At 43.9% G+C, this 14127-nt stretch overlaps 1 long non-coding RNA gene across 1 annotated transcript in view; it reads left to right on the plus strand.

The window, feature by feature from the left end:
- Nucleotides 1–14127, plus strand: part of LOC311597057 — an 88260-nt gene that overhangs the window by 73010 nt on the left and 1123 nt on the right. The window contains exon 3 of the long non-coding RNA XR_014779076.1: nucleotides 12355–12529. This is a non-coding gene — a long non-coding RNA (uncharacterized lncRNA). The remainder of the gene's footprint in view (nucleotides 1–12354; nucleotides 12530–14127) is intronic.

The following is a 14127-nucleotide window of genomic DNA, read 5'->3' on the forward strand; positions in this document are numbered from 1 at the left end:
TGGAAGAAACTTTATATCATAGATTATAAGAAAGAGGTAATTATAAGTATTTCAGAACAAGCTATTCAGGGGCACCAGTGCTTCACTGAGGATTGATAAGGAAAATTACAAGTCTTCGGCTTTCATCTTTATTTTTCCTTCTTAGAGTTTGCTTTGCCTCACATTTCTACAATCAGTTACCAGCTGGCTGCCTGCATGATTTGGCCTGTGTGGATGTCTTAGAGTTTCTATGGATATGATAAAACACCATAACCAAAAGCAACTTGGAGAGGAAAGGATTTATTCCATCTAACACTTCCGCATTGTGGACCGTCACTAAGGAGAGCTGTGGCAGGAATTCGAGCAGAGCAGGATCCTGGAGGCAGGAGCCGAAGCAGAGGCCATGGAGGATGCAGAGGCCATGGAGGATGCTGCTCACTGGCTTGGTCCTCATGGATCTCTCAGTCTGCTTAATAACTGATTTTTACATCAAGACTACCTCCTTCCATTCTTACATCCCTTCCCTCCTTTCCTCTCAATCCCTCCCCTGTGCCTCCTTTTCCCCGACCCAACTCCTCCTCTCCTCCTCTGTTTCTCTTCAGAGAAGGCTAGATCTTCCATGGATATCAAGTTTGCAGTAAGACTAGGTACCTCCTCTACTATTAAGTCCAGACCAAAACAAACAAAAACAAACAAACAAAAAACCCAAGGAAGAAAAGGGTCCCCAAACAGGCAACAGAGTCAGAGACAGCTCCTACTCCCACTGTTAGGAGTCCCACAAGACCAAGCTACAAAACTATACCATATGTGTAGAAGGCCCAATCCAGTCCCATGCAGGCTCCCTGGTTGTGAGTTCAGTCTCTGTGAACTCCTCTGATCCCAGGTTAGTCGATTCTGTGGATTTTCTTGTGGTGTCCTTGACCCTCTGGTTCCTACAATCCGTCATCCTCTTCTTCCACAGAATCCCCCAAGCTCTTCCTAATGTTTGGCTGTGGGTCTCTGCATCTGTTCCCATCCCTTGTGGGGTGAAGCCTCTCAGACGACAAGTATGCTAGGTTCCTATTGCAGCTATAGCAGAATATCATTAGGAATTTATTTGTCAGTTATGTTTGGTTCTATCAGAGATCTCTGGGCTATCTAGCCTCTGGGTCCTGGCCCTCCTTACGGCACCTTCTGGCCTCTGAAAGCACCCTCATGAATTTATATACACATACACACAGACACCCCCCACTTACCCCACACAAATAAAATAAACCTTAAAAGTAAAAATACACCAGAAAAGCAAAAGGAGACCATTTCTCTACCTTCTGGTAACACTCTCTACTAGGCCGTATTTTAGAGGAACATTGTGTCTGTCAGCAAATGAGCAGGCAGTTGGCAAAAGCAGGAACTACATTCACAGCTGTGTTTCTGTTTGTATGGTGTGTAATAATGTATGTGCAAGGTGGGGAGGGTTGAAGAAGAACGGGGTCCCAGACAGAGGCCACGGAAGACTTTGTACAGAGCAGATGTGTTGTTTTTTCCAGATGTGGTACTGAGGGTCTGGAAAGTTGGAGTCCTATCACAGATTGCTAGAGAGTATGCTAGAGAGCAGATAACAGTAGAAGCATAGTGCCGAGGAGGTGAGGGGTGGGGATCCCGCTGGATGGAGTTCAACTCCGTGCAAGTGTGAACATGAACAGCGTGGGGGACGGAACACAGGCAAATGATACGTTTATTGGTAGAAAGCTAATGATGGTTATTCCTGTTAGCTCCCAGGCTTCACTGAGCATGATGGGAAAACTGGAGAAGTAGAGGACTTGGGGGTAGAGGAAAAGGTATAACCTAGAAATTTAGGTGACCAGGACTAGGCACGTTTAGAAGGATTGCCTTTCCCTGTAGCAGTCGTGTCTGTGACGTAAGAAAAGTCGATACAGTTCTCCAATAGCTGGGGGACTATTGATATTAGTCATGGATGCTCCTCATTCCTTAGTTGAGAGAGATTTTCTCTGCCCATTGGCTGTTTGGTGCAGAGGGAATATCCAAGCCCACTGCTGTCTAAAATCAGAACTTTGGACCATATCACAGCTGATAAGAGACAATGGAAACAGAAGGTGGTGCTGGGAGAAGGGAGAAGCAGTTTCTCTCTTAGCTTGAGAACGCTCACTACAAGCTGAAGATAAGAGGGCCTTTAAGAAGTTTGTGGGTCAAGCAGCAGGAAGGAAGGGCCTCCAGATGAATAGCCAAACCAATCTTACCCTAGACAGCAAGGCTCCGTCCTTGTTGACTCAGGGAGCAAAATGGTTTCCCTGGTTGCCGGAGTCTGTTTATTCAGTCAGGCCAAAGAAGCAAGTGTGTTCATGCCATGGACAATATGCAACAAGCTAACGAGATTCTTCTAGCGTCTTCTTTGTCATCACGATCTCTTGGATATAAATGGTATTGATAGAAAAAGGAGGGAAAATGTCAGGCTCAGCAGTATGGGAGCCAGGGCCATGTTTTCCCCATCGTGTCCAGTCCACCAGGAAAACAGTCTCTTTCTCCAAGAGATAGTGGTTTGTGTTATTCAGCATAAGGGACAAAGCCTGTTCTGATATGGGGAAGATATTTCCAAAAAAGAATCCCAGTGTATTCTCACCCACAGTCACCAGTGGGTTTTGAATATGGGGACAGCGGGCGTCTGCTCACTTCTCTAACTTACAAACTGTGGGGCGAGTACTCTGCACAGGAGGGACAGCGAGGGCACTTGGTCATCACAAGCATATGTATGTGCTCATTACAGAGATTATGGGGAAACAAAGCTACGTGCTGCCTGGTTTGGGGAAAGGAGGAGGACAAGGCTCCACACAGTAAAGAGTTTCAGGGAACAAAGCAAACATTGTGAATCACATTGGAAGGAGAAATTTTCCATAGCCTTCAGTTCCTGGGCTTGTCTGTTTGTCTTATGAAAACTGCTCTTCTAGAAGCCTGATTCTGGAGGACCACCATGATGAATACATCAGGGAGAGCCACGTATGCGCTGGGTCAGTGATCTGTGTTTCATCCTCAGAGAAAGTGCATATAATTGTTTTTCAGTATTTGTCGGGGGTGGAGGATAAGTTCCAGGCCCACTGTCATTATAAAAATGTGAATATGCCCAAGCCCTGCATATGAAATACGATAGTATTTATATATAACCTATCATTTTGTTTAAATCATTTCTAGAGTATATATAACATCCAACACAGTGTAAATGTTATAGAAATAGCTCTCGTTCTGTATTACTTAGACAATAATGAGAAAACTCCCTATATGTTTGGTACAGACGGTAGCACTGTAGACCTGCCTACATTTCCTGCCCTACAGGTTGAACCTGTAGCTGTGGGTCCTGTCACTATGGTGAAGCAACCGTGCATCCAAAACTCTCACGTGCTTTCTAGCATTGTGGCTTTTTGCTGGAGAGCCTAAGAGAGGTAGTTACAGCCAGGACAATTAAATCAGTGATCTGCTATGATAGGCCAAAGATGGGATATTCTGTTAGACTTCCTAGAAGTCTTAGAACTTCACTCTACAGTTTTTTTTTCAGGGCCTTTCCCATAAAAAACATTCAATGAGTCTTAAAAGTACAAATGCATTTAATGATGTAAGGATGATATCTCTTGTTTCCTGTCTACCCTCTCTTGGAGAGTTGCTATGGTGCAATAAAATGGTCCCTAAGTGGGCATTAGGAAGAGAATGAATAGGAGCCAGGAACCCAGCAGTGCAGAGCTGAGTAATCACCCAGAGCAAACTGGAAATGATGACATCTTCTTCTACAAGCTGCCTGCAATACTAGGCTTCTCAAGCCATGGCAGAGGGCATCAGAATAGAACGTTAGCATAAGGCACTCCTAAGCAGGCTTTTTATTCTAGGCAACACTACTTCTTTTTTCTCTTTCTTTTTAATAAATAGAACAAACGAAACCCATATTTTCCATATAAAATAAACACGTGGCTTGTCACTGGCCATCTCTACAGTAATTCTGACTTTGGATGTAGACTCCATCTCTGCCATTGCACGGTATTCTATAAGCAGCCACTTTCAGGGATTGCCAAGTGAGACAGCTGCCAGGCCACTCACATGAAGGTTTAGTCCACCCTTGCAGACACTAAACTTTTATCACCCCAAACTATGTGCTTGATAATTGTTGGTGTGGCAGAATTTCTAGTTTAAACCAGGGTTTACACTAAGAAATGAAATAATAAAATTATGTTTTCCTATACGTAGGAATTGGGTAAGTTGAATGACTCACTGTTTTTTTAATTGCCCCCAATACCTGGTTCCATGTTTCTTCTGTTTGGGGAGCAGGTGGAAGGAGCCATGAAGTTTCTGGGCTTTGGTAAGTCTCAGAATGTTTGTAGTGAGTGAATTTCCTGGACACCAACAGCAGGCACGGTACATCTCACTATGACAGATGAGTAAACCTACCTATACTGACGGTCATACAGCTTTGAGTCCTGAAGACAAATGCCCACTGACTTCACTATGACATCATCACAGGGACTGGCCAAGGCAGCTAGTTAAAGCTGGCGTCACCACAAAGAGTTGTAGATGAGACATTTACCTTGCCAATGCTCATTATGAATATAGTGCACAGGATTAGGGTAAGTGGGGCTGGAGCTGTGCAGAATTTGGAGAAGAGGTCAGACACTAGTTGGGACAGAACAATTGGAGCACACTTAATGCATCCTCAAGTGAAACTCCTGATTTAAGGAAAGTTCTGAAAATTATTAGCTTAAAACGTCTTCGAGGTTTTTCAAGTTGCCCTTCAGAATTCTTCACAGGCAAGCCTCTGTGCAGTGTTCTTGGAATTGCGTCTTTCCTATACTCAGGCAATACTTCCTTTCTTCTGTACACGGTACTCTCTGCACAGGCCATTTAGAGACTCCATTACACTTGAAAGAACAAGTGTGTTTATTTGTCTGTTTCTTCCATTGGCCCTTGGGATGATGGTGGTGGGAGCTTCTACCCACCTGTCCTGAGATCCCCAGGGGCCAGCGCTGTGTCACAAGTCATGGGGGCCAGCGCCGTGTCACGGGGCCAGCACTGTGTTATAGGTCACAGAGGCCAGCACCATGTCACAGGTCACAGGGGCCAGTGCCATGTCACAGGGGCCAGTACCATGTCACAGGTCACAGGGGCCAGCACCATGTCACAGGTCACGGGAGCCAGTGCTGTGTCACAGGTCAGAGGGGCCAGTGCTGTGTCACAGGTCAGAGGGGCCAGCACCGTGTCACAGGTCACAGAGGCCAGCACCAAGTTACAGGTCACAGAGGTCAGCACCAAGTCACAGGTCACAGGGGCCAGTGCTGTGCCACAGGTCACAAGGGCCAGTGCCGAGTCACAGGTCACAGAGGCCAGCACCGTGTCACAGGTCACGGGGGCCAGCAACATGTCACAGGGGCCAGTACCATGTCACAGGTCGCAGGGGCCAGCACCGTGTCACAGGTCACAAGGGCCAGTGCTGTGTCACAGGTCACAGGGGCCAATGCTGTGTCATAGGTCACAGGGGTCAGTGCTGTGTCACAGGTCACAGGGGCCAGTGCTGTGCCACAGGTCACAGAGACCAGCATCATGTCACAGGTCACAGGGGCCAGTGCTGTGTCACAGGTCACAAAGAGGCCAGCACTGTGTCACAGGTCACAAAGAGGCCAGCATCATGTCACAGGTCACAGGAGCCAGCACCGAGTCACAGGTCCCAGGGGCCAGCACCGAGTCACAGGTCCCAGGGGCCAGCACCAAGTCACAGGTCACAGTGGTCAGTGCCCTGTCACAGGTCACAGTGCTGTGTCATAGGTCCCAGGGGCCAGTGCTGTGTCACAGGTCACGGAGGCCAGCACCGTGTCACAGGTCATGGGGGCCAGCACCATGTCACAGGGGCCAGTACCATGTCACAGGTCACAGGGGCCAGTGCTGTGTCACAGGTCACAGGGGCCAGTGCCGAGTCACAGGTCACAGGGGTCAGTACCATGTCACAAGTCACAGGGGCCAGCACTGTGTCACAGGTCCCAGGGGCCAGTGCTGTGTCACAGGTCACAGGGGCCAGTGCTGTGTCACAGGCAACAGAGTCCAGCATCATGTCACAGGTCACAGAGGCCAGCATCATGTCACAGGTCACAGGGGCCAGCACCGAGTCACAGGTCACAGGGGCCAGCACCAAGTCACAGGTCACAGTGCTGTGTCACAGGTCACAGAGCCAGCACCGTGTCATGGGTTAATGGGGAGTAAGTGAAACAAGAGGCTGATGACACGTTCTTGAATGTCTTCCCCTAAAACACCAAATACCAGGAATTCCTAACACTTTCAAATGCTTCACTGCAGGGTACGAGCTATTAAATACTAAAAAACACACACACACACATGAAAATTAAGAAAAACTAATGTTTTAGTCTTGGTAGAACAAGATGAGATGCCCACTTTACATTTGGGGCAGAGTGACAGTCTAAGCAAGAATTCTTGCACTGAGGGTGGAATGCCCCTTTGTGCATTTAGTTTAGCTGTTACAGACTTGGCCCATAACTGTTTGCAGACCTACAACCAGCTGGCGTCTTTAAGACACCCATCCACCCAGTCAGTCTAGAAGGTGTGTGACAGCCCTGTCATATTTGCAGGATCTGGCTCCTGAGACACTAAAAAAGGCATACCAGTATGGATGTTAAGTTAATAGCAGTTAAAGTGGGGGTGTTTCACCAGGATTACAGCTCTGCAGATTGTCTGACATAACTGATTCATTTGGAATTAAGTGCTACTTCTAGATGGACCAGGCTGAGTGAGCTGGAGGTCTGAGGACAGCCTGCAGAATAAAGTAGCCAGAGAAAAAAGCAGAAACTAGACAAAAAAGGTTACAGCGAAAGAATAAAGGAGAACAGCAGATAATTCAGAAAACATGACTTGCTGCTAGATCTCTCATTTCATCTGAATAAAAATATCATGGAAGCAGAGACATAGAACCAAGCTTATCTTACTTAGCATCTTTCATTTAAATAGTTTCCATTAGTACATTTTGTGTTTTAGTGTACGCTGTTATTTTCTCACTATCGGCCCTTTGGTACATTAAAATAAAATCTGTTTAACATCTTTCACTGCAGTGTAAACACTGCAAGGCAGGAACTCTAGCTTGTCTTGTTCACTCTTCCCTTCGGTTCACAGAGTGTCTGTCACATGACAAGCACATTCTAAGTGTTTAACGACAGACACACAAATGTTGTGTGTATTATCTCTGATCCACTGTCTGCATTACTGCCAAGCAAATGTGTCTATGACATTAATCACATCATATCATTGTCCTGATAATAGCAGCATGTTATATTGTTCATAGTTTAAAGAAAAATGTTCCTACCGAATTATCAGGATCCATAGGGAGGTTCCATAAAGCACACAACATATGGCATTAGGAAACACAGCTGCCGTGTGAAATAAAGTCCGTTTGCTGTTTGTATTTTATAGTCTGCGCTTTGGTATAGTTTGATCCTCCTAATTTATACACTCACTCACTTTCCAGTTTCGTTGAGAATTTGTTCAATAAATTTGATACTTATCAAACAGTGATCACAGGAAGGGCTGCTGAGGGTTCCAGGATCAAGGCTGGGAAAACCAGTCTACACAACGCAGGAGCCTAAACCTCCTCCTCTCCCACCATCGTATGCCACACGGGGGCTTCTCCATATGCCTCTGAGCAAAGACGGAAGCCCCGAAGCTGAGCTCTGGTCCTGCTACTTGGGATTTTAGTTATATTCCCCTGGACAAAAATCATCCCCTCGGTGCCTCAACTATCAAGGTGGCATGAGAATTTCTGAGGCCACAAAGCATACAGTGTGCAGTGCACAGGCTCTGAGTGGCCAAGAGGGATGATTACCGTCTTCTTCACGTTTTCCAGCTATCCTTAAACCCTCCCCCCTCACCTCCTAAAAAACCTGTCAGCCCTGGTCTTTGACCAGACATTCTAAAATGGTTTTATGCCTATTTTTTTTTTTTTTGGTTTTTCAAGACAGGGTTTCTCTATGTAGCCTTGGCTGTCCTAGACTCGCTCTCCCAACCAAGGGGAAGTGGTCAAATAGGGGGCACCAGAGTTCATGTCCAAGTCAGTCCCTGCTCTCCACACAATTGTGGAGAATGTGCTGTCCATTGGCTAGATCTGGATAGGGGTTCTAAGTTTACTGCATGTATTGTCCTTGGTTGGTACAGTAATTTGAGCTGATCCGCCTGGGTCCAGATCTGCCAGCCTTAATGGTCTTCTTGTAGGTTTCTAGGACCCTCTAGATCCTTCTATTTTCCCATTCTTCCTTACCTCTCACACCTAGAGTCCCAGTTGGAAGTCCCAGTATCTATCCCTATCTCTGGCTAAGTGAAGACTTTTAGGAGACATCTCTGTTGGGCTAAGTGTCCAATTATTCTGGGTCTGGGTTAGCTCACTCAGGATGATCATTTCTAGTTCCATCCATTTGCCTGCAAATTTCGAGACTTCCTTGTTTTTTAACAGCTGAGTAGTATTCCATAGTGTAAATGTACCACAGTTTCTTTATCCATTCTTCGACTGAGGGACATCAAGGTTGTTTCCAGGTTCTGGCTATTACGAGTAAGGCTGCTATGAAAATGGTTGAGCATATGTCCTTGTTGTGTGCTGGAGCATCTTCTGGGTATATTCCAAGGAGTGGAATAGCTGGGTCTTGAGGAATCCCTATTCCTAGTTTTCTGAGAAAGCACCAGATTGATTTCTAAGGTAGTTGTACAAGTGTGCACTCCCACCAGCAATGAAGGAGTGGTCCCTTTTCTCCACATCCTCACTAGCATATGCTGTCATTTGATTTTCTGATCTTAGCCATTCTGATGGGTGTAAGATGGAATCTCAGAGTCATTTTGAGATGGATTTCTCTGATGACTAAGGGCGTTGAGCATTTCTTTAGGTGTTTCTCAGCCACTCGATATTCTTCTGTTGAGAATTCTGTTTAGTTCCGAGCGCCATTTCTTAATTGGGTTATTACTTTGGTGGTCTTTAATTTCTTGATGTTAGTCCTTTGTCATGTAGGGTTGGTGAAGATATTTTCCCAGTCTGTAGGCTGTTGCTTTGTTCTGTTGACAGTGTCTTCTGCCTTATAGAAGCTTCTCAGCCTCATGAGGTCCCATTTATTAATTGTTGACCTTAAGGCCTGGGCTGTTGTCTCCTGTGGCAACGAGTTACAGGCTCTTCCCCACTTTTTCTTCTAACAGATTTAGTGTCTCTGGTTTTATGTCGAAGTCTTTGATCCACTTGGACTAGAGTTTTGTGTGTGGCGATACATATAGATCTACTTGCATCTTTCTAAAAGTAGACATTCAGTTAGCCCAGTGATAATTTTATTTCTATAACACATGAATGGCTGCTGTAAATTTTCTTAGTGGAGTCTCTACAATTCAGTCTCTAGGAGGATTTTAAGAAAAGAGTATTTAGTAATTTTTTTCCTATGAGAACTTTCCTGGAGTAAATGGCTAAAGCCAGGAGGAGATAAAAGATGGCCACACCCAAGGAAAAAGACCAAGATGGGATTAATGAGGCAGGGGCAAAGAATAATAAGAAAAATTCCAACACTGTAAATAGAAATCAACAACAAAACAAACAACAGGAAGAATTCCATGCAAGCTAAGGGGGCTTTTTCATATGCTTACAATCATTTGTTTAAGAATTTATCTTAAAAGGAATTCATCAGAGCCTGCTGATTCACAAAAATTACTACTTTCAAAAAGTAATTTTATTTTGTTTTGTTTTGAACAGAGAACGAAAAGTCTGTCACAGCTTGGAAACTATCAGGGAGGAAAACATCCCAAGTGTGTGTGGGAAAATGCAGAAAGAAAATATTTAACTAGAGTCTTTCCATAAATTGAGTATGTTTGCACTTATTGAAGTTCTTGAGATTTTGCAGCATGACAGATAATTTAGAGCTGTTTGTTTTAAGAGAAGAGGAGGTTGTAAGCTGTCCTCAAAATAATTCCATATGTTAACGTACGAGTCCTTGGAGTCAGCGTACTTTCTGTCACCTCCAAAGCAACCCACTGGGCTGTGATATCTCCAGGCACAGGATAAACAGATACTCACGGCAGAGCTGAACTGTTTATTTTTAAACAATGGAGATCTAAAGATGAATAAAAAATAAACTAGGCATTTGAATACTTTCTTCCCACCAAGGATGAGAAGCATGCAGGTTGAGAGTGGAAGTGTGTGTGAAAACTAATCTATAGTTCCCAGCAGAAAACTTTCCAATCATCTTGAAAAGGAAAGAGCCCTGGAAGAGGATGCTGAAGTCAAGGGACCTAGCTCTAGTCCCAGCCAGATCACATGTGATCTATGTAACGTATGCGTTATCACCACAACTTAATTTCCATGTTCATGAAAAAGCTGTGACGAGCTGGGCCACTCCACCTCTCTGTGCCGTAATCTGAGCTGATATTGAACTTGCTTCATTTGATTTCCTTCTCTTGATGCCACAGCTCAATGCATGAAACTGTTTTCACATTTTGTACCTTTTGAGCTGCCTCATGGAGCAGGTAAGGGCAGTCCCTGTTACTCCAGCTTTGTGAGAAGCTAAGCTTTCCCCATTGAACTTTGAGGTCATTGTGCAAAGGCCACTGATAAAGTCTGGGGCTGTACTGTGGATAGTTACGAGGAGGGCTTTGCATTCTAGAATGAATTTGTGGAGAGATACTTTTTTTTTTTTTTTTTTTTTTACTGCTACATTTTTTTTTTATTTTTATTTATTTTTTTTTTATTATTAATTTATTCTTGTTACATCTCAATGGTTATCCCGTCCCTTGTATCCTCCCATTCTTCCCTCCCTCCCATTTTCCCCTTATTCCCCTCCCCTATGACAGTTCCTGAGGGGGATTACCTCCCCCTCTATATGATCATAGGGTATCAAGTCTCTTCTTGGTAACCTGCTGTCCTTCCTCTGAGTGCCATCAGGTCTCCCCATCCAGGGGACATGGTCAGAGGTGTGGCACCAGAGTGTGTGAGAACGTAATATGTGGAGAGATACTTATAGTTAAGTAATTAGTATGAACTTATTACTTTAATAAGAAATACTGCCTTATTATTTTTACTATTCTCTTTTTCCTTTTTTACATATACATATATATATATATGTATATATATATATATATACAATAAACTACTTACAGCAAGAAGAACCATGAAACAATCAGCAACTATATACATGTTACATTCATAGTGCTTTGGTTATTTGTATTTAGCAACCTTGAAGAAGACATCTTTCCTATCTTGGTGAGTCTAAAATTCTGAATGTAAAAGATATTTCTACCCCATACTCCACAGAGCAGGAGTTGCATTTTAATTTTGGAGGGGCTCTAAGTGAAATCTTTCATTAACTCTTTGGAGACATCATGGCTCTTTTGAGGACTGAAGCCTATTGCTTACTGAGTTGTAGATAACTTCTCTCAGATCCGAGGCAGAACTGGGATTTTGAGAAACAGTGAATGCATTTGTGCCCGAGAGGAAAGAACACAGCTGCTTGGGGCTCCAGTTTGGAATAATTCTGTAACTAAAGTATAATGGTTGGGTTCACTCCCATTAGGGAGTTTAAACATAAATAAGGAGAATAAGTTTTAATAAATATGCATGCAGAGCTGGGCATGGTGGTGCACACCTTTAATCCCAGCACTCAGAGGCAGGTGGATCACTGTGAGTTCGAGGCCAGCCTGGTCTACAAAGTGAGTCCAGGACAGCCAAGGCTACACAGAGAAACCCTGTCTTGGAAAACAAAACAAAACAAAACAAAACGAACACAGAGCCTTGATGTAAGGGAAAGCTAACTGTACACACTTCATCATCCTGGATGTTGATCTTCCAGGCAAGATTTCGTTCAATTTATTTCTCAAATTGGACACTTACACTTCGAAAGCAGTTGCTGCTATTAATTACATTGGGTCAACTGGCAAAAATTGGGATTGAACAAGGCAAATAGTTTGAACAATTAAGCTTAATTGTGGTCAAAATTCTCTTTTCCAGAAAAGAGACTGGGTCTCTATGGGGACTGAAGGCAGAGTGTATTGTCAGGTCAAGGGTCAAACAGGTGAAGCGTCAGGAAGTTCTGACCCGGAACTATATCAAACAGGTATTTACGAGCAGATGGAGTAGTGAGCTGTCTGAGTCGGGCATAAAGGGGGAACTGAGGTGTTAGTGCTTTGGTCTAGGGTATCCCACAGATTTCATATGTAAATGTGCATAGACTGAGATCTGTGGATATCAATAGATAGTGATACCCTAGGTGCTCTGGAAAGGAGTGGAACCTGTAAAAGGTGGAGCCAAGTTGAAGGTCTTTTCAGACTGGTCTTTTCAGGAAGGATTAGGATCTCAACACCTTTTCCTGTGTCTCTCTCTTTGCTTCTTAGACATTAAGCTGCCTACTCACGCTCAGTCACATGCTTCCTATCATGATGTCCTGTCTCACCACTGACCCACATAGAACAAAGCCAAGAGACTATGAACCAAGACCTCTGAAATCATGAGCTCAAATAAGCTGTCCTCACTTACCGTCTGGTATTTCGACACAGTGACAACAAACTAGTAAGTTGGGTGTTCTAGTTTTCTTCCTGTTGCTGTTACAAATACCACAACCAAAAGCAACATATGTGAGGAAAGGGTTTATTTCAGCTTTTAGGTCACAGGCCATAAATGAGAGAAACTAGGGCAGAAACTAAAGCAGGAATTCAGAGAAGGAACCATGAAGACAATACTCTTTGTTGGTTTGCCCCAAGGCTTATGCTAAGCTATTTTTCTTGTACAGCCTAGTGCTACTTGCCTAGGGATAGTTCTTCCCACAGTGGGCTGAGGCCTCTCACATCAGTTAACAAGCAAGACAATCCCCACATCATGCCGCAGGCCAATTTGGTTTGGATAATTTCCTAGTTGGGAATTATTTCTTATTACTTATTTCTCAGGTAACTGTACTGTGTGGACAGTTAGAGCCGACTAGGACACACATAAACTAAACGTATGAAAATATCAATTTTTAAAAACTTTTAGATTGTTTTCTTCCTTATGCCTTTTAGGCATTATAAGATTCTTTTATTTTATTTTATTTTATTTTATTTTTTTGTCTAATCACTTTAAACCTGATCCTAGCCCCCTCTCTCTTCTCCCAGTCCCACCTTCAGGCACCCCTCTCCAACCCACCCTAGCAACTTAAGTTGCAGTAGGACTAAGTGTGTCCTCTCACCCTGAGGCCTGACAAGGCAGCCCAGCTAGGGGAAAGGGATCCAAAGGCAGGCAACAGAGTCAGCGACAGCCCCTATTCCCAATGTCAGGGGACCCACGAGATGACCAAGCTGCTGCATATGTGTAGGGAATCCTAGGTCCATCCCATGCATGCTCTTTGGTTGGGGTTTAGTCTCTGTGAGCCTCCATGTGCCCAGGTTACTTTACTCTGTGGGTCTTCTGGTGGTGTCCTTGACCCCTTAGGCTCCCTCTATGTTTCCCCCCCCCCCCCCACTCTTCCACAAAACTCCCTGAGCTCAGCCTATTATTGGATCCTTTGGGTTGCTTCTTTCAGAAAATCAACAAGATAGACAAACCCTTAGCCAAACTAACTAAAAGGCAGAGAGACACTATCTAAATCAACAAAGTCAGAAATGAAAAGGAAGACATAATCATTAGGTCTAACTTCAAAAGCCTATACACCACAAAATTTGAAAATCTAAATGAAATGGACACTTTTCTTGATAGATTCCACTTACCAAAGTTGAATCAAGATCAGGTAAGCAAATTAAATAGTCCTATATTTCCTGTGAAATAGAAGCAGTCATCAAAGGTTTCCCAACCAAACAAAGCCCAGGGCCAGATGGTTTAAGTGCAGAATTCTACCAGACCTTCAAAGAAGAATTAATACCAACACTTGTCAAACTATTTCACAAAATAGAATCAGAAGGAACATTACCAAACTCATTCTATGAGGGCCACAGTCACCTTGATACTTAACCCTCACAAAGACCCAACAAAAAAAGATAATTTAAGACCAATTTCTCCTATGAACATAGATGCAAAAAATACTCAATAAAATACTTGCAAACTGAATTCAAGAACACACCAAAAATATCATTTACTGTGACCAAGTAGGCTTCATCTCAGACATACATGGATGGTTCAATATAGGGAAATCCATCAAT

This window comes from Acomys minous, assembly GCF_964271855.1.
Source record: "Acomys minous genome assembly, chromosome: 5".
Taxonomy (NCBI): domain Eukaryota; kingdom Metazoa; phylum Chordata; class Mammalia; order Rodentia; family Muridae; genus Acomys; species Acomys minous.